Raw genomic sequence first — 20,594 nt, 5'->3', positions numbered from 1 at the left:
CCCTGCGTGGAGCCTGCTTCTCCCTCTACCTGCGTCCCTGCGTCTCTGCCCCTCTCCCCTAAATAAATAAATAAATAAATAAATAAATAAATAAATAAATAAATAAATAAAATGTTTTTTTAAAAAAGGATCATGGCATCATAGCAAAGCCCTTTCTCTTCCGTTCTTTCCCCTAAGAAAGACCTTATTTTCACCTGGAACACCCAACCAGCAGGGGAACTGCCATGACTGTGCCAGATGACTACTACCCCTGGAGTAGAAAAAAATCTGTTACTATCAGCCAGAAACTATTTATTCTGACATAAACTTTTCCTTTTACATTGTTTTTATTCTTGACTATAAAGACAGCTAGTAAGGGAGAAAGTCAAGTGGCTTCTACTGCTACATTACGGCCATAGGAACACCTGACTGACAACAAAAGCTGAATGCCCGGAAATCCTGTGATTTCCAAGGAGGCTGTGACAATTATTAGATTAAATCCAGATTGTGGTCAACATCAATCAGGTGATCCTCACAAGTCTAGCCTGTTCTGTGTGGAACCCACTTTAACCTTTCTTAAAGAACACAGCAACTGGGGATCCCTGGGTGGCGCAGCGGTTTGGCGCCTGCCTTTGGCCCAGGGCGCGATCCTGGAGACCCGGGATCGAATCCCACGTCGGGCTCCCGGTGCATGGAGCCTGCTTCTCCCTCTGCCTGTGTCTCTGCCTCTCTCTCTCACTGTGTGCCTATCATAAATAAATAAAAATTAAAAAAAAAAAAAAGAACACAGCAACTTTTCAAGAGGCCTGTCCTTATGTACAGCCTCTTCTCTCAGACTGAACTACATTAAGCAATAATGTGTTACAACTCCAAAAGTTTCCATAAAGAAATAAAGGCTAAACTAGAAGATGATCATTCCTATCATCTCCCTTGTTCTTTTTGTTGTTGTTGTTTAAAGATTTTTATTTATTTATTCATGAGAAACAGAGAGAGAGAGAGGTAGACACAGGCAGAGGGAAAAGCAGGCTCCATGCAGGGAGCCCAACATGGGACTCGATCCCAGATCTCCAGGATCATGCATGCCCTGGGCCGAAGGCAGCATTAAACAGCTGAGCCACTCAGACTGCCCTATCCCCCTTGTTCTAAAATTATCCCCATCAAATGCTCCAAAGAGGACCACACCACTGGCTCAGTCAGTAGAGCACGTGACTCTTTATCTCACTGTCATGACTTCAAGCCCCATGTTGGGTATGGAGCCTACTTTAAAAAAATAATAAATAAATATATTTTTTTTAAATCTTCAAATAAAAGCCTAAAAGGTCTTCACAAAAGGAAAGTAAAGCTGAAGTCAAAGACATTAAGCTTACCACATGAGGTAACAGAGCCTTGCTTATTCATCTATTCAAACATTTCCCAAATGCCTATGTGCCACAGGCTGTATCCCAAAGTGAACGATACAAATATGGCACGGTCATCCCTAGCCTTAAATAGAGTGGGAGAATCCTACATAGGCAATTCCAGTCCAGCAGGATAGGGTGCAAAGTCCAATGATGGGTATGAGAAAGAGCAGCAGGCGTTATCTAGTCCGCTGGAGGGTCAGGCCACTATCAGCACTGGCTTCCAGCTATCAGCACTTACCAAGGACCAGGCACCGTTCTAGCATCACAAAAACCAACCCATTTACTTCTCATAACCACATCATGAGGTGGTTACTATTACACCCAATGTACCAAGGAGAACACAGTACAGAGCGGCTCAGTAACTTGTTCAAGATCTTCTTTTTTTGTTTTAAATTTTTTATTTATTTATTCATGAGAGACACAGAGAGAGGCAGAGACATAGGCAGAGGGAGAAGCAGGCTCCCTGTAGGGAGCCTGATGCGGGACTCGATTCCAGGACCCCGGGATCATGACCTGAGCCGAAGGCAGATGCTCAACCACGGAGCCACCCAGGCATCCCTAACTTGTTCAAGATCTTACAGCTACTGGGGAACCTGGCCAGTTCAGTTGGTAAAGCATGTGACTCTTGATCTCGGGGTTGTGAATTCAAGCCCCATGCTGGGTATGGAGATTACTTTAAAAAATAATAAAATCTTAAAATTAAAAAAAAAAAAAAAAAAAAGGATCTTATAGCTATTAAGTGATGGTGTCAGGATTAGAAACCTGAAGTCTGGTTCCAGAGTCCACACCTACTCCTAACCACCACACTAGGTAGGAGTCAGTAGGTTAAGATGGAAGAGAGGAAGTGAGTTCCAGGCAAAGCAATCTTTATAAAAGGAAAGCTCAAAGTTGTTTGAGGAACTGAGACAAGTTCACTTTGACTGGTGTTAAGAAGTGTGAGGGGAAGAACAAAGAGAAATGAGACCAGGCCAGCCATGTGAAAGAGTATAGAGTTGATTTTTAAGGCTTACATGTTACAGTTCTAAGCACCTTAATACCAGAAAAGGGCACAAATCTATGGAAAATAACACAAAGGTTCAGCACACAAAAGAATGTAGATTTATGATCATTAAAAATAAGAAAGATGCACTTTAGCTACAAATTCATAGCAGCTTTTATTAAACGCAAAACAAAGGAACCTGCCATACTTTTAAGACTAAAAACTGGCTGAAGACCAATGCCTCAGGTCTGTGTTCTGGATCTGGCCCTATCCATATGGGCAACCATCTCTGTGACCTTGGCCAGTGAGCCTGGTTTTTATTGTATAAAATAAATACAACTCCTTTGGAAAATAAAACCCATGTAAATGTGAACTATTACAGTTAAGCCCAACTTATTATCTTTCTCTGAAATACTGATCTTTATTACACAGCAGCACATTTAACCAATATACATCTTTCCCCTACAATTTATAGACAAGAAAATCATGGGGAAAATTGGTTTGCATCACATGTAATGCCTAACTTTGACATCTTAAACCTACAGCACGCTTCTTTCTGCTTTGAAACCATCACCACTACACTGCATGGGCTAAACCGACCTTTGTCTTTGCCTAGGAAAAGAAATGATTCCATGAAGAGGATCTCTGGCTAATCCCACTCATGGAGGGCAGACAGTATGCCTACCTTTCTCAACAACACCAAATTACAAGATCCTCCAACTCCTGATGTTCCCCCTCCTAGACTACTGGGAGATGACAGCAACTACATGCAGTCACAGGTGCTTCTGTCTCAGGTGTAATATTCAAATCAAAGACTCGGGGATTGAAAGGAACTTTAGGGCCTCAAAAAGCAACACTCAGAAAATAATCTCTCCCTCTGGTGTCTCCTATCCCTATCCCACTAAGAAATTACCTCATCTAAGTAAACAAAGAGTCATAAGGAGAAGGAAACCTCAGGAGATCAAAACTGCAATACCTTTGACTCCGGTTAATTTGTCACTACTTTTTTTTAGGAAACAGGGAGCCAGAAATCCCACAGAATAAAGGTTGCAGAGGGTGACTATCAGAACCTCTCCTCTTCTCTAAGCTGCATTCTCTGGACTGTGATAAAAATCACTGTCAACTCTTATTACCATTTGAGAACAGCCATAATCTATAGGTGAAATAAATACTTCCAAGCCCTGGTTAGTTCACTTATTACAAAACTGATACCCACAAAATTCAATTAGGAGAAATGAACTTCTAATAGACCACTGAAGTTGCAATAGTATATGATTTATGTACTAGTAAACTTAGGGTTGTTTTTTTTTCCTTCTTAAACTATATCCATGAGAAACCAAAACAAATATTCCTTTATTCACGTAAATCTCATTTGCATTAATGTTTTCATTACATGGACTGCATTAGTACACAGGTTATTTGGCCACTTGTTTTTATGAGGATAAAATAGTGTGAAGCCAGTAGAATATTTATCTCGGACAGAGAACTGGATTCAGACCAGAAAGCAAAAGTAGGAATAAACAAACATTTCTCTGGAAAAGAAGTATAAACAGAGTGGTCTTTCAGTGATGAGTGTGAAGACTGAACTTAACATTTTTATAACTGATATGAGTGACAGAGTGGCCAGGGATAGGGCCATATTTATAAATGGCATTAAATATTTTCACCAAGAAAATGTCCAACTGAAAGAAACACACAGTAGATCTCTCAGGGTTCTCTGAATTCTTTGAACAAATGGGTAAGTAAGTGCCAAATGAATTTTGGTTTGAGCAAAAGTCTGGTCGATCTAGGTAAGATGGTGTTCAAGCTATTCTTATGATAGGCCAAAGCTCTAAAAAAAGGATATTCTTACTAGAATACATCATACATTTCTTGTCAGTGAACCTCAGAAATCTAAACTGAAACCAGTATAGAAAAAAATAAAATGATCCATAGAGAAGAGTCTTTGAGGTTTAAAAAAATTACATCATCTGGTAACTGAAAAGAAATTACAAAAAAAGGGGGTAAACACAGTAAGAGGTATGGACAGGATACACACACCTGCTGGTTCAATTCTGAAATACAACCAATAAAAAATGTTCTTTTTTTTAAAAAAAAAAAAAAAGATTTTATTTATCTATTCATGAGAGACACAGAGAGAAAGAGAGGCAGAGACACAGGCAGAGGGAGAAGCAGGCTCTATGCAGGAGCCTGACGTGGGACTCCAGGATCAGGCCCTGGGCTGAAGGCAGTGCTAAACCGCTGAGCCACCCTGACTGCCCAATAAGAAATGTTCTTAAAGCTTCAAAGATGAAAGTTTATGCAAACATTTAAAAAGGAATCCTAGAAAACAATAAATTTATATTTCTGTAAGTAGTGGTACTGGATGGAAATAAACAGGTTTACATAAATGCATTTAAATACTTACTGAGGGATCCCTGGGTGGCGCAGCGGTTTGGCGCCTGCCTTTGGCCCAGGGCGCGATCCTGGAGACCCAGGATCGAATCCCACATCGGGCTCCCGGTGCATGGAGCCTGCTTCTCCCTCTGCCTGTGTCTCTGCCTCTCTCTCTCTCTGTGACTATCATAAATAAATAAAAATTTAAAAAAAATAAAATAAAAAAAAATACTTACTGAGCTCCTATTAAGGAACTCAGTGCTATGCTACGTACTACAGAGAGATACATATGATGTTCTTTGCACTTAAGGTATAATCTGGTAATGCTTGGATAATTAAAAAAACAGCTAGAAGACTAGTGTAAGTGCCATAAAAAAAAGAAAAACACTAAGTTCAGGAGTTCACAGGGCATGTACATATGGGGCAATTTGCAAAGACAATCAAGAGGTGGCATCTGGACAGAGTTTGGAAGAACAATTTCGACAAATGTAATTTTGGGAAAGGGAATAGAAAAAGAAAAGTCTTAAGAGCAAAATATGGATCTTCCAGGCCCTCTGGCAAATACTGGCTTAATATGTGCTCTGATCACCACTGCCTCATGAAAAGCACTATTTACGGAGTATCCAATTACACCTCAAATTCAGTATGTGCAAAAACCAAACGTATATACTCTTTTATAATAATGTATTTTTTAAGTAGCTTCCATACCCAGTGTGGAGCCCAACACAGGCCTGAACTTATGACCTTGAGATCAAGACCTGGCTGAGATCAAGAGCTGTATGCTTCACCAACTGAGCCACGCAGACACTCCAGGAGAAATTACTTTTAAAAAGTGAGTATAGGGGTGCCTGGGTGGCTCAGTCAGTGAAGCATGCAACTCTTGATCTCACCTCAGGCCTTGATCTCAGGGTCATGAGTTCAAGCTCAACGCTGGGCTCCATGCTGCGTGTGGAGCCTATTAAAAAAAAAAAGTAATTTCTTCTTATAGCTGTCCTATTTCCATTAATTATGCTACCATTCTCCCAGTTTACTCAGGCTCAAGACCTTAAAGGTATTTTATATATTACTACTTTTTTAAAAATTGTTTTTGTTTTGTTTTTAGTAACCTCTACACCCAACATTGGGCTTGAATTCACGACCCTGAGATGAAGGGTTGCACGCTCTTCCGACTGAGCCAACCAGATGCCCTGATTATCACTACTTCTTAAAAATTATCTATTCTCTTTGTTTATAATTCACTCTCTCTTTCATATACCATCCAGTTTTTCCTCTAAAACATACCTCGCGTACATTCCTCCATGCATACCAGTTAGGTTCCCAAGGAAACTACATTCAGAGAAAGCAAAAGAAGATATATAAACCCTTAATTACTTGCTAAGCTTTGATGCCAAATCTCAGCCTCAAATCCTAGTAAGCTGGACTGGCCAGACTCTGGAACTGGAGAGGATCAGATGGAGAATTCCAGCTGTGAGGATTTGAGGCCACCCAGAGCCTAAACCAATATAGGTCAAATGACCTCCTCTTCTGCCCCCAAAAGGTCACACAGGACCTAATCTGGTGGTGAGGAAAAACCCTTACTGGGAATCCCAGCCAGCAAGAAAAAGAAAAGAAAAAAAAGAGAGAATTGTAAAGACTGCTTGCTCCAATGCAGAGGGAAGAGTTGGTCAAGGCCCTATATCCCAAATATTTCTAGGATGGGAAGAGGAGACTTCTAAGCAGAAGGGTGTTAACTGACAGATTAACAATACTTTGGGATTTCTTTTGAAGGAGAGGAGAAAGCCCATTATTTTCTCGTTGAGGGTAACGTTGTCCGTCCCCAACTAAATAGATCTCTGGAGTACTGGAGGCCCAGTGTCTTGCACATACAGGTTTCTAAAATAAAGGGAAGGAACAGGTCTGACATTATGACAATACTTTAACCCAAGGAAGTTACCTACTATGGTCTGCGGATTGGACCACAACAATTCTGACAATCAAGTGCTAATTATGACACAGTTCTGAAAAGAAGCTTCCTCTTAATCAGGTACTTAGCATGCTAGTGGGTCAAGGCAAGCTCAAGAGAACTCCCATTGCTACACTGTGTTAAACACAATATTGACTTTTAGGGTCCAAGCTGTAAAAACTCAATACACGCTGGAATAATCTAAAGAACAGCACAGCAAAGTAATCAGACACCAGATCAAAGTCCAACACACCCTGGACTTGAAGGAAAGAAGATTGGAAGAAGGAAGACACAATGATGATCAAATTATAAAGTATGAGTTTGCACCTACTGCAACTAGACTGCTTTTTAACTGCTTTATTTGGAACAAGCAGAGGTTGCACACTGCTCTTGGCACATCATCTAAACTAGTAGTCCATGCAATTATTGAGGGCAGTACTTAGCACTTCAGTGAGATAAGATCACTGGACAATTAAAAGCTTTTCCTCTTCCTAGTTTCTGAGGCAAATGCCTCTCCCTCTCTTCCCCTTTCTCCCTCCTTTCCATTTGAAAAAAAAAAAAATCTATCATGAGTAACTGCACTAGTCCTCAAACACAAACTCCTCTCCTTGGTGTAAGTCTGGAATTCAGGACCCGGCCAAAACTGGCTCTTCAGAAATGTTTGGGAAACTAATCAATAAAAGAAGCAGAGCTCTCAGGAAACGACTTAGAGAAAAAAAAAGAGGTCCTGAGATATACAAAGAACTATCTGGGACGGCAGGGGGACGATTAGGCCGAGCACAGAGGCTTTTCAGGGCAGTGAAAATACTGTGTGGGATATTAATAAGGATGGGTATGTGCCATTTTACTTTTGTCCTAATTCACAGAATGTAAAATACCAAGAATGAACCCTAAGGTGTACCACAGACTTTGGGTGAGTTTTATCATGTGTCAACGCAGGTTCACCCTTGCGTTGTGAAAAAAATGTACCGCTCAGGTGAGTGATGATGATCTTGGGGGAGGCTATGCTTGTGCGGGGGCCAGGCTATACGAGAAATCTCTGTACCTCCCCCTCAATTTTATCTAAACCTGAAACTGCTCCAAACAACTTGTCTTTATTGAAACAAACAAAACAAACCAGGTAACTCTATCTGATAGGTTTACCAGGGATGGATTCCACCATAGGCTGGGAAGCCAAAAAGGCAGGAATGTGAGGTTACTGGCTGTTAATCTTTTGTGGCTTCTTCCCCTCAGAGATGAGAGGTCTGGGATTGGGGAAGGTGGGAAGACTAAGAAATTGTACAAATGTGTTCTGCTTGCTGATGTCATCTACAGTAAAGCTGCACTAACTTGGATCCAGCACCAAAGTTTAAGGTAAGGTACCTGTGCTGAGCAAGTTGGTTCACCAATCCATTACTCAAAACTGTGGTGGCACTCCAATGCCTTCAGAGAAGGAACTCCACTTTCAAATGGCAAGCTACTTGCCATTTCCCTACAATCTGGAGATGGCCAAGAGATGGGATTAAAACAAGGAAGTAGCTGGAGCAGCTGGGGGGAAAAACAAATAATACTTAAGTCTCTGAGAGTTGTTAGAGTTACCATTTATCAAATGCCTGATAGGTGCCAAGCGCTGTATGGCTAAATGATATATATTATCTTCAGTCTTCAGAACAACCTTGCAAGAAAAGAGGTTTTACAGAGATTTTACAGATGAAAAAAAACTCAGGGTGGCATATGTCGTAAGTGGGGGAGGCAGGTTTGCTTGCAAGAAATGCAGACCCACAACAAAGTCCTTACTTTTTCCATTAATCCTCAAAGTGTAGATTGAAGACCCCTCTCATCAACTCTTTGGGGTCACCTAAACTTAAATTTAAAATTAATAATGTTTTCAAGGCCCAGCACAATCTGGTCCCAATGGATCTTGCCTCATTGAAGCATTCTTATTTCCAAAAACCCAGTCCATTCATTAAGCCAGGAACACATCGAAGATACATCATCATCCTCTTCATCTCTCTGAACATATTCTCCCATCAGATTTGACCTCCTCTGTAACGCCTCCCCTAACCAGCTCAGACTAAAGACCCCTATTGTTTGCTTTCATCTTAATCTGACGAGGACTACATGGCCCTGGAGTCTACTGCTTCGTATTATCACTTAGCTTTTTACACTTAATGACTATTACTTTTACAATTAAAATGAGAAGCTCCCTAGAAATAATACTTCAGACACATGTCTCCTTTTTTTTTTTAAGATTGTATTTATTTATTCATGAGAGACACAGAGAGAAAGAGAGAGACAGAGAGAGACAGAGAGAGACAGAGAGGCAGAGACACAGGCAGAGGGAGAAGCGGGCTCCACGCAGGGAGTCCGACACAGGACTCAATCCCGGGTCTCCAGGATTACGCCCTGGGCCGAAGGCAGCGCTAAATTGCTGAGCCACCCGGGCTGCCCCAAGACTACATGTTTCCTAATAAACCTGACAGAATTTACCACAAAATCTAAATCTCTTAGGTACCTCAAATATTAATCTACAGAGTAGGGATACAGATCATGTACTACTAAAGAACTCAGTCGTGGGTTTGAATTCCCAGCATCACTAGTTAACCACTCAGTAATCTCGAGCAAGCCTCAAGTTTTTCAACTGTGAATTATTACAACTTTATAATCTAGAAATTAGCTAATAAAAATACCTACCCTCAAAGAAGAACTATGAGACATGGGTGAAATGATTTAAGCAGAAGCAGTTTAGCACAGTGCCCAGCACATGGCAAAGTTTTATTTTCGACAGATATTAAAGTGGTCTCTTAAAATTCTTGAGAAGGAGCTATACATAGGCATCCTAAAAGACTTCAAAGAAGCCATTTACATATGTAATTATGTCTCCACTGATTAACAAGGTTCACAGTATGAAAATACGTCTTTAAAACCATAGCTATTTGCACTATAAAATAATCTGATTTTTTCCCTAATTTTTAGTTTTTGCTCACACAATTTTATAATAGCAAAGAATATTTTTTTAATTATCCTTAAAAAAATTTTTTTTAAGATTTTATTTATTTATTCATGAGACACACAGAGAGAGAAAGAGAGGTGCAGAGACACAGGCAGAGAGAGCAGCAGGCTCCATGCAGGGAGCCTGACGAGGGACTCGATCCCATGACTCCAGGATCACGTCCTGGGCCGAAGGCAGGCGTTAAACCACTGAGCCACCCAGGGAATCCCCCTATCCTTAAAATTTAAGACATTTATCTACAAGCTCATTACTCCATCATATCATCTGTTGTATTGTTGTTTTCCTTTTTATATTACTGTTATATTACAAATTAATTATATATTAATACTCATATCATCCATACATTAATAAGTTATATTAAAACATTTGTAATTTGGTTATGTTAATAAGTCATCGCAATCATTTAACCATCATAGAATATCCCATGAAACTAACATCACAATTTAGCCACCCTTGTGCTGCTAGACTATTATGATTCTTTTTAGATTTTATCATTGTAATGATAATGTCTAAAGAACATCTCCATGCACTAAAGTTATTTTGCTTTTTTAAACATGTTCATGCAGAGAACCTTTTTTTTTTTTCTTTTTGTAAAAATCACTGAGGTCAAAAAAAGCCAAGCACTATCATGTCTAGATAGCACTGCCAAATTAAATTGTAAAAGAGCTTAAAACAATATGCACAGACACTGGACTAGAGAAGTGATCAATGACTACCAAGAGGGAGCGAAGAGTCCAAGTTTCTCCACCACCCCACCAGTCAGCATTGTTTCCTTAGGGTACTTAAAATCATCTCCACTAAGCAGCCACTGTTGTATGCTATTGGCAGGAGTATAAATAAGTGCAACATCTCTGAAGAGCAAGGTGGCAGAAATTCCGTCCCAGATTCTTATCCTAGAAATATACTTGAGCTTATGCATAAGATCTTCTAACCAGCAGTTCACCATCTCCAACAAAAAACCCTGGAAACAATCTAAATATCCATCAATAGAGGACTGATTAAAATTAGTGTGCCTGGCTGCACACTAAAATTACCTGGGGAGGGTTTCATAAAAAAAGACATGTGGGGTGCCTGTGTGGCTCAGCTGGTTAAGTGTCTGCCTTAAGGTCAGGTCATGATCCCAGGGTCCTGGGATTGAACCTTGCATCAGGCTCCCTGCTCAGCAGACAGCCTGCTTCTCCCTCTCCCTCTCTCCTTGCTTAGAGCCCTAACTCAGACCAATTAAATCTGGATCTCCAAGAGAGCAGTATTTAAATCTCTCTAGGTAACTTTAATGTCCAGCCAGATTTAGGAACTACTAAGTTTAAGTAACGTATTCATACATGCATTTATTCAATGGAATATCAGGTTAACTATTAGCAAAATGCAGAACAGTATACAGGCAACTACCACTTTGTATGAATGAAAGAGAGTATTTTCTCCTTGTATTTGCATAGAATATTTCCAGAAGGATATAAAAGAAACTGTCATAATAATGGTAGCCTTTGGGAGGAGAAATTGGGGTATGAAGTGAGAGGTTTATATTTAAATGTATGTCATTTTATATTGTTTTGCTTTTTAATCAAGTGCATTTAAAAGTTCAATAATTCAGATAATTTGAATCCATTCAAAAATTCTAATAATGTTGAACAAAAATCAAATCATAATTTATAGACAATTTTTTCAGGAACATATGGCACTAAGAAACGTATAGTACCCCATAGCAGGGGCGAGGTAGCAACGTTCACAGGGTCTCTGTGGAGACCCACATACTTGGGAAGAACCAAGTGGCTACCTGGGGTCCTTCTTTGCCCTTTGGGCATAGACAGTAGTTCCTGCTCTGCTACCTCCTTCTGCCCTAGCAACTAACTTATTCAGTGTACCATTCTAAAGCAAACAGTCATTGCCTATTATGCTTGGCCAAAATGTTTACTCATAGTTCACTTCCTCACACAGTGTAGGTCATCTTTACATGTCTGGGTTATACGTTTCTTAAAGAACATGTCAGATTTATAACCCATGTGTAAGTTAGTTTCTCAAACAGAAAGCAGACATGATTCTATCTCTTCTCTGAAGCACTTACTTCATGTTACATGCAAACCATGGTCTCTGCAGGGCTTAGGGGGCCAATACTGTTTCTATAATTAAGTATGCTAGATCTTAAACTTGAAAATATCCAATGAGGGACGCCTGGGTGGCTCAGTGACTGAGCTTTGGCTCAGGGTGTGATCCGGGAGTTCCAGGATCGAGTCACGCATTGGGCTCCCTGCATGGAGCCTGATTCTCCCTCTGCCTGTGTCTCTGCCTTTCTGTCTCTCATGAATAAATAAATAAAATCCTTAAAAAAATAAAAGAACCAATGAGCTAACTTCATTTTATAGTGTATTTCAGATTTACCAAGCCAAACAAGAATACAAATAAATCTAAAAAGTATGGAAGAGTTTTACATTCATCAACACAGCTAAAAATTTGAGAGGTTTGCATTATTTAAATACTTTTTCAACAGGTTATTTTCAATAGCTGCAGGATTTTATAACTGGGTCTCAGATATATTACTTATGTCTCTTTTTTAGTTGTGTTTTGTATTATTTTGCTTTGAAGAGGAGATAGGTCCCTTTAGAATGAATAGTTATATGATTTTGATATCAGAAAATGTTTGATTATAATTAATGGGAAGAAAAACTGAGTTGTGTAAAATAACATTCCTTTACACAATGCCAACGCATTACAACTCATGCCAGAAACATCAAGAAAGGAAGTGCCCTACAAAAAAAAGCATTATTATTTCAAGAGATCAGATTCTGGAATACCAGAGAATCTTTAAGGACTGTCGATTTTCAAAATTCTTAAATGCATTCATTCATTTATTCCTTCATTCAGCAGGCATTTACTAAACACAACTTCCTGCCAAGCACTGCATTAAGCCCTAGAGACACAATGACAGGGCTAGGATATAGAATTCCCATATCAGTGCTCTAACCATGACATGTCCATTTCCTTGTTTCAAATATCAAATATATGCTTTAAAGTGGGAAATTTAAAAGATATTCTCCTTATTTCTCATATTTTATAAAAGACCTTGAGGAAACGAGGATAATTAAGAGAGAACTGGTAACACACAATTTTTCCCTATAATCCTAACGGTTTCAAATGTAAGAAAAAGGAAAATGCCCAATCTTCTGGATAAACCAGGGAGACAGAGTTGGCAGTAAAGTATTTATAAGGTGTTAAAGGCAGAACAGATTAGACTGGTGATATTGTTGCTTCTTCCTAACACATCTTAAATCAACACCTGTTTCATCTCTCGAGGAACGTGCAGGTTAACATCTAACTTGCCTTCAACTTGCAAAGAAATAGAGTTGCCATGACAACTGAATGAAAAGTTTAGTTAGCAGAATTTATCCAATGAAATGCAAAAATCCACTCAATGCCATTTAACTGATACATGAACACTTGTAAGCAAATTCTATTTTTCTGTTTGTCAAACTATCAAAGTAAATGTCAACCTATTCTCTGGAAAGTTTCATGGATAAAATATTAACCATATACATACATATCCCTTTTTGTCAGAGGGAGCCACAGATAAGCAAAACTGAATAATAATCATTTGACCGTTAAATCTTTGGCAGTGCTGCATTTAGTATTACAGGATCTCAAGTAAACCTAAATTAAGGAAGAGCAGACACTTGTAATTTTGTTTCTTGTTATTTCCAGTTATCAAGTAAATTCATGTACATATTTAATTTCTACTTATATCTATTGCACAGTGCAACTTATTCAAATAAGTAGACTATCAATTTTTTTTTTTAGAAAAAATATTTCCATCATAAACACACAGAGTTTAGGCTGTTCACATATGCTGCATAATCATTAACTTCCAATATGCAAGTAACCTTACTGAAACCAGACTAAAGTCCCCACCAGATACATAGGTTCTCAATCTGTCCTCCTCAGTTTTGGGGGGATAAACTTCTACTGCACCTGTGCCTACTTTCAACATAGCATGAATTGGTTGTTATTTTTGATTAGACAGCAGTGGATAATCAAAAACCTGTGATCGGGGATCCCTGGGTGGCGCAGCGGTTTAGCGCCTGCCTTTGGCCCAGGGTGTGATCCTGGAGGCCCGGGATCGAATCCCATGTCGGGCTTCCGGTGCATGGAGCCTGCTTCTCCCTCTGCCTGTATCTCTGCCTCTCTCTCTCTCTCTCTCTGTGTGTGTGTGTGTGTGACTATCATAAATAAAATAAAAATTAAAAAAAAAACCTGTGATCATTTATTTAAAGACATATTATAACAAATACAGAAGTTCTCTTATTTGATAAAAAAAAAAAAAAGTTAGGTGTAGTGATAAAATCATCTTCCTAAAGCAGTATATATATAACGATAACACTATGCTAGGCACAAATTCTAGAATATAATCTCTAAAGTAAGCAAGAGTATAGGGACAAATAACTAGGAAAATATTCTAAATATATATAAATTAAAGTCATACAGGGGATCCCTGGGTGGCTCAGTGGTTTAGCGCCTGCCTTTGGCCCAGGGCGTGATCCTGGAGTCCCAGGATCGAGTCCCGCATCAGGTTCCTGGCATGGAGCCTGCTTCTCCCTCCTCCTGTGTCTCTGCCTCTCTCTCTCTCTATGTCTATCATAAATAATAAATATGTATTTTTTTAAAAGTCATACAGTTAAAGAGAGAGGAGTATGATAATTGGGGATCCAGATTATCCATGGTAATACTAAAATCTTACATAACAGAAGGAGCACTCTGCTATCCAACACTTATCCACAATGTTATAGTATTCATGACGGCATTTATGGCATTTCACATGTTGCATTATTTTGGCACAAACAGAAAGCACAACAAGAAAAAAAATGTGTAGCATGGTGTGTAAGAAGGCACATTGTCCTTTTCAGAAGTCCATTATAAAGGCAGCTGCTCAGATTCTGGCTAAACACAAGTGGGATGCCAGCCCATCTCCTTCCATCCCCATCCCACCCTCCCATTCAAGCACTGGTTACAAAAGTGCCTGTGTGGCCCTGAGAAGTGAGTCATGGATATTCCATTTACAGATGGGGTGGGGTTGAGGGAAATCACTATTACATGCCCAGTTAGCTGGAAAAGTCCATCCTGTTTTTCCTCTTTTACATAATAATCATTTTTCACAAACCTGAGATAAAGAACACTTGGTAAGTAGGAACTCACCAAATATTTCAGCACTCATACACAAAAGGGAAAGACTTACTTTTACAGCCAAGGACATGACCTCATAGAGCAGGCCTAACAATTCACATTAGGCAAGGGGCTTGTACAATCAGGATAAAACATTTGTTCCTTTTCGCCCACACCAAGAAAAACAGTGGCTGGAGAAATAAGCACAGTGCCAGTTCCCAAATCAGATTCACCCACCAGGAGTTCACACAGACAGCCAAAGCATTTCATGAGTGCAAAGACAATCTTTTACAACTTCCTTTGCCGAGGAAACAAAACAGCAAAGTGGCTTCCTTAAGCTGACCTCACAAGTAAACCATGAGAAATACAACCTAAAGCCATAATGACAAAAATCAATGCTCTCTTTAGATCTATACTCTGTGCATTAAAACACCACATGCCTGGCCCATCTCTCTATACCACCTACTAAGCCAAGTGACAATGTGTATCATGACCAATTCACATTTCAGAACTTAAAATTATAATACATATCTTAGCTTTAAAAATATCTATTCCAAGCCCCTTGATTTCTCCAAGTTCTCCCAAAATCCAACAGGTTGTCACTTTTTCTAAACGTATTTGAAATAAATCTTAATTAGATCTCTCAGTCATCAACTGAAGACCTGCACACGGATCCCAACTTGTGTTCTGAGTCACAATAAAGATTACAGTGGGCTCTGAAGTGTGGGGGAAGCAGTGATCCTACCCAATTAGTATAAATTTTGCATATGTTTATTGCCTCCAATTATCAGTATCACCAATTAAGGACGCTTGGGTGGCTCAGTGGTTGAGCCTCTGCCTTGGGGTCAGGGTGTGATCCTGGAGTCTCAGGTAGGGTCCTGCATCGGGCTTCCTGCTTGGAGCCTGCTTCTCCCTCTGCCTGTGTCTCGGCCCCTCCCCCACTCTGTCTCTCGTGAATAAATAAAATCTTAAAAAAAAAAAAATCACCAATTAAATCAGCCTCCTAAGGCTTGTAATGAACGTAGGTTTTAAGCACATTAAAATTCACAGCATATTACCTTTAATAACAGGAACTACCAGTTATTTTAATGAAGAGGAAAATTTCTATTAAGAGTTTTTATTCAAATCAAGTTTCTTCACAAATATTATCCTTACTCCTTCCACTTCTCCCTCACAGCATAAAGTACTCCGAAGACTAACATTTAAAACAATTTAAACCACAAAAGCCACACAAATCCATCAGAGCAAAATCCAAAATACCAACCAAAAATAATACACAAAAGAGCAAAATTAACTTTTCAGCCACACCTTGGCAGTCACTGGCTGGTGTACAGTGCTCTCTCTCTTCCATATATGCATAATCAATCACACACTCCTATTTTTAAAAACTAATCATGTAAGTTTGTATCTTTTAACTTTTACTATTGAGAACTCCTGTGTGTGTGTATATACACACGTGTATGTATATGTGCACTTGTGCATGTATATATGTATACACACCTACACATAAAATAATGATTCGGCTGCTGCAGTGTATCATCCATTGTGCAATGGGTATCATTTTGCTTAACAGTATTTCCCCCTTTAGCTAAATAGGATTTTTTTCTTGACAAGAAAAATAGCATATAATTCTGGAAAACAAATACACCATACTCCTAAAAACATTCCTGAACTCCCAGTCACCTCTATCCAAGTCTGAGTTAACAGCCTGCTGCTGAGTGTCTTAACACTCCTCTAAAAATTTAAGGTCTCTATTTCACCACTGACAACGTCAAGGTAAAAAAAAAAAATGTAAATATAGACATGTCAATTCAGTTCTGTCTCAGGTCTCCGAAGAATGGTTCAATTTTAATAAAGCCTCAATGTGAATAATGGGACACCTGGGTGGCTCTGTCCGTTAAGCATCTGCTTTTTGCTCAAGTCATGATCCCAGTGTCCTGGGACTGAGCCCTTAGGTGGCTCCTTGTTCAACAGAGAGTCTGTTTTGCCCTCTCCTCCCCTGGCTTGAGCTCTGTCCCTCTCTCTCAAATAAATATAAATTTTTTTAAAGAAAGGTAAATAATACTGAACTCCATGACTTAAAAGGCTCTTGGTAATACTTAAAATCATCTTGCACTGCATTAGATCCTTTTGAAAAGATTTTCAAACTCATTGTATTGCCTCCTTACCACCTACATACTACCTAGGACATAGGACTGGTGCTGTGAGTTCACAAATGACAAAACTGAGAAGCAGGGAGAGAAATGAAGAAACTTGCCCAGGCCCATGTCGACATGGTCTCAATTTGTCTTCCAAGTGCTTTTAACAGAACCCATTGCATTAGCTGGAACAGTCCATTCTTGACCTCTGCCAAAAAATCTTTAATAAACCCCCACGGTGTTGGGCATGTTTCAGGACAAGGAGGAATGATGTAATGATTATGCCAATAAATCCAAAACCACAGGCAAGGAAACTTCCAGGAACACTTTTAGAAAGTAGAAAAAAAAGTAATCAAAACTGCTATTTATGTCATGTGTGTCACATGTCTTATGTTATAGGCATTAAAAGTGAGTGTCATAGAACTACACTGTTTTTGTTCTCCAGAAAATTCTCCCTACTTCAGAAAAATCTCATTAGAAATGCATATATTGGGCAGCCCGGGTGGCTCAGCGGTTTAGCACCACCTTCAGCCCAGGGCTTGATCCTGGAGTCCAAGGATCGAGTCACACAAGTCACAAGGAGGAGTCGGGCTCCCTGCATGGTGGAGCCTGCTTCTCCCTCTGCCTGTGTCTCTGTCAATCTCATGAATAAATAAATAAAACCTTAAAAAAAATGCATATATCTTAGGAGCTAGCAGTGGGAGGGGAGGAAGCACTTCTGTGTAATTTCACCCTGTCCAAGAGACCAATTTATACTCCTACCCTCAGTCATACTAGGCATGAGAACAGAGAGTTCTTAATGCTGTACTTAAGGTAAAGATTTACTCTTTCTATATCATTGTTTCATTTATCTTCTTGTTATAGTTTCCAATGTGTATTTTGCTGTTTATTCATCTTGGTAAATAATCTGTTATCCTTTAGATTGCTAATTCCAGTAGGCAGGAGCATGAGTGTCCTACCTTGATTTACACAGGTGGAGCACAAACACATGGGCATCAGATGCTATTTGATAATGACGATAGGTGGATTGAATTATACTCATACTAAGCCTGTAAGAGAGTACTTAAATTTGTTCTAACAGAACAATGTAGATTAGTACTAACTAGGCCATTTGGCCTTAGAAATTCAGAATTGGAGGGGAGAAGGAATGGAATCTACTTCTAGCATTTATACTGCTGGCTACTGAGCAGCTGAAATGCTTCCACTTACTACTCACGTCACAGGTAATATATAAGCTTACTCACTTCATTTAATTGGTCCAAAATAAAATATTTGATAACCTATTATCTTTTCAGCTCCTTGTTGCATATATATTTTAGGTGAAGACTGGCCCACTAATTTAACAGAGACATTAAAAAAAAAAAAAAAAACCATAAACCATAAGATAAAACCTCAAACTTGAACCAGACATGTGAGTCCATGGGCATATGTTGGCTTTTAAAAACTCCTAATGTGAACATGCTGACCTCAAATCTAAAGTAACCAGGAACCCAATTTTACTTCTGACTTGAGCCACTAGACAAATCACCTCTTTCTGCTCTACTTTATCCTTCTAAAACAAAGGGTTGTTCAAATATATATTTATGTCTCAACCAATTAAAAGCAAAACTAACCTGAAGACAAGCAAATAGAGAATACTCTCAAATTTCAAGACCATTATGGAACTTTATAACTTTAGAGTTTACACTTCACAAATACCATAGTCATATATTGTTCCTAGCTACTTCTCCCAAACACGTAAATTCAATCTCTTTTGATTTCTTTTGTTTTCCTAGAAGGCTCTTTCCTCAAAGTTATGAAAGGGCTTTTGTTGAGGTCCCAAAAAAAAATACACTTAAGAGTCTTGACTGTGATGTTCCTCTTTTTAGATGGAACACCAGAAAGCATGAAGATCTGAAAATGACCTATGAGATAAGCTATTATATTGAACAAAAAAAATCTCCTCTCTAATCAACTATAGTGTGTGAAAGCCAGAGCAGTGAGAAGGAACAGTAAGAAACAGAGGGAAGTGCACAAGAATCAAGAGAATAACACAGAGGGCAAAACCTGATGAAAGGCCAAACTGCAGAGAACTGGAGAAAAGTTTAAAGTAACTAATGAAAGTCCATCAAAGGAAAAGAAGAGATATAAAAAAAGGCTTTCCACAAACCCTAAAACAAACAAATACATATATGTGTGTATATGTGTATCCCCAAACATGTATGTAAATATAGTATTATAAAGTTGGATCTTATTTTTACTTAGACTTTTCTCCAAAATATATGTTAATATACTCTACAAAACTGCCCAAAATTCTGATTCCCCTAGGAGACTTTCATTCTCAAGATCCACAAGTTATATACTGTATTTAAATGCACTGAAAAATACAAATTCATGTTAGGAATACTAGGTCTTTAACCTAAGGGTTTCACTTGAACTTCTCAAAATCTATTCAACTGTAAAGTGGGTTCCTAAGGGCAGCTAATCCCCTGGATTAGGCACCCACTTGCCCCAAAAAGCAAACACCAGCTCCTGTCTGGTAAAACCTGGATAAAATGAAGCACAAGGGCAAGAAAAGGAAATTTTCTAGAAGACTCTTCCCAGGAGGGCTACCCTGTATTTAAAAGTTAGGCTGGGTGGCAAGAGCAGGAGGAAAAAGACCTGCTTGGGTATCTTTTGTTGAGCTGGTGTGCACAAGTCTATTTGTCCCCATCACCCTGCATCTTTACAGACATGTCCTAGTTCGCTTCTTTCTGCTAAGGGACCTCATCAAGTGAAATGGTCAACTGACAGCTCCAATTCTCCCAAACCAATGTCAAAATTCTACCTCAAAAACTTGTAGAAAAATCCCAACGAGGTCAAGGGGTAAAAAACAAAAACAAAAACAAAAACAAAAAAAAACAAAACAAAGAAACCACACACCAGTCCTTGGCATACTTTTGTGTTCTTCATTATATACCAATGGGACAACAGAACACTATACTGAAAATGTTCCCACAAAGTGGGAATCAATTGCCCTAATATGGCCAAGCCCTAAATATAGACGCAATTTTTGTTGTTGTTGTTCAAAATACACTCAATTAAACTCGTGGACAGAGGAAATGGTGGTGGGCAACTGGGCCGAGAGCACAGGAAACCATGACAGTGTAACTCCACTATCTCCACCAGCAGTAAAATGGCTTTAAATGTCCTTGACAAGGGCTGCCAAAGCAAAGACACCCAAAGTAAAGGGCAAAGTAACACATATGCCCTTTTTCCTCCAGGCTTTGTTCCCTTGATCCAGTCTGGGTTACTGGGAGGGAAGAGAAGACATTCCGTACCCTGGGTCTCAGGTGATTCTACCTTTGGGCGGAGGGACACATCACGAGCACTCAGAGCAGTGAAAGGAATAGGCTTCCCTACTCAGATAATAAGGATCCAGTTAGTCCAAAGGAAACGTGAGGGGGCGGCCCGGGTGGCTCAGTGGTTCTGGCGGGTTGGGGGGTTGGGGGGGGCGTCCCCCGGAGAGCCTGCGTCTCCCTCTGCCTGTGTCTCTGCCTCTCTCTCTCTCTGTGTCTCTCATGAATAAATAAATAAAATCATTAAAAAAAGAAAAAAAAAAGAAACATGAGAATTCAACTGGGGTAAAGTCCTCACAACTTACCTTCCCAACACCACCACA

General features: G+C 39.4%; 1 protein-coding gene across 6 annotated transcripts in view; it reads right to left on the bottom strand.

The window, feature by feature from the left end:
* The window catches only part of FNIP2 (folliculin interacting protein 2), a 133,604-nt gene that overhangs the window by 111,544 nt on the left and 1,466 nt on the right, over window positions 1-20,594 (bottom strand). The window lies entirely within an intron of this gene.

Source organism: Vulpes vulpes, chromosome 10, assembly GCF_048418805.1.
Source record: "Vulpes vulpes isolate BD-2025 chromosome 10, VulVul3, whole genome shotgun sequence".
In the NCBI taxonomy this organism is placed as follows: Eukaryota; Metazoa; Chordata; class Mammalia; order Carnivora; family Canidae; genus Vulpes; species Vulpes vulpes.
Note: the sequence above shows the minus strand (reverse complement) of the source record. Positions and strands in the feature narration are given on the sequence as shown.